This window comes from Parasteatoda tepidariorum, chromosome X2, assembly GCF_043381705.1.
Source record: "Parasteatoda tepidariorum isolate YZ-2023 chromosome X2, CAS_Ptep_4.0, whole genome shotgun sequence".
In the NCBI taxonomy this organism is placed as follows: Eukaryota; Metazoa; Arthropoda; class Arachnida; order Araneae; family Theridiidae; genus Parasteatoda; species Parasteatoda tepidariorum.
The window spans coordinates 58734774-58736203 of record NC_092215.1 but is presented as its reverse complement, the minus strand read 5'-3'; positions in this window follow the sequence as shown (position 1 = coordinate 58736203).

Sequence of the window (1430 nt, the reverse complement as noted above, 5' to 3'; positions counted from 1 at the left end):
ATGTTTATTCAGAGAAAGTACGTTTTTGTGTCTGATTTCGTAACTTAATTAATAGTTAGCACTAATTAATTAGCATATTTGAGGTCACCCCCAGGAACCATTAAGATTGACACTTAGTTCGTGAAAATCCGATCATTAGAACGAAAGTTATTCAGGGTGATTCGTTTTTTTTTTTGCGGACTGTACATATTGATACAGAAAATTCAGAATTTGCCGACTATGATTGAAATTGCCAGCTAAGGTCGTAATTGCTAATATTGGGAAGACGAGACACCTCCTACATCCCCAGTAGTAATGCCCCTGACAGCAAACAGAATTTTGCAATTATCTGATGCAACAAAATACTGATGGAAGAACTTGAAAGTTTTAGTAGAATATGTTATTCGAGTATAAATATGATCTAATATAAAAACTCAACAATCTTAAGAGCTTTAACAACATTATCAACATGATAAAAACAATTCAAGATTCAAGTAAGAAGACCTAAAAAATATAGATTAAACATTACAGTGAAACATATATTTTGATAATCCAGAAAATATTCTTTTAATATGTTGGAACGGTATAACGACAAGAAATATAAAAATTGAGCCTTTGAAGAAATTTAAATACTGGAAAATTCATAATTATGTTTGAGAATTCATGATTTCTATATTAAATTTCTAAGCAGAAAATTACAGGGGTTTAATTGACTGAAATTACACTTACTAATTCACTATTTTTTTCCATCTATTTATGATACTGTAGTGAGCCTGATGATTTTCGATATTCAATAAAATTCATATTTAAAGAAAACTATGCCATTTGCAAGCAGTGGAGCACAGTTTAATTGAACTGAAATATAAGCAACTGTATGCATCGATGATGCATATAACAGAATTATTAGATCAAGGGTAGCATATAAAATTGTATTACTTAAGTTCGAACCAAAAGTAAATATTGCCAAGTTCTGGGTGTCAAACTAAATATTTTAAGAAAAAACAGGAGGGTCATGGAGCGATATCCCCTTCTTTTTTTTACTCCTCCATAATATGCAGTTTTTTCAAAATTTTTTAAAATTTAAAATGATTAGATTCTAAGTTTTTGTAATGAATATAAGTTTTTTCAGCAAAAAATAGATTAATTGAAAATGTTTTTAATATAACCAAAACTATAAAGATATAAATTTAATAGAATAAATATGTATGCGCGTTTCTATGTTAATGATATTTTTAAGTCCACATTAAAAATTAAACCATTTTTTTATAAAAAATTAGAATTTAAAAAAAATTTAATCTTCTGCTTCTGTATTAAAAAATTGATTAATTTCTACAGAAAAGTTTTAAAAAAAATTTTAAAACCCAAACGGATGTGCTATAAAATTTGCATGTGTTTGTTTCAATGTAAACTATTTCATTCTTCTTTAAAAAGTAAAAAGACTTACAACACTG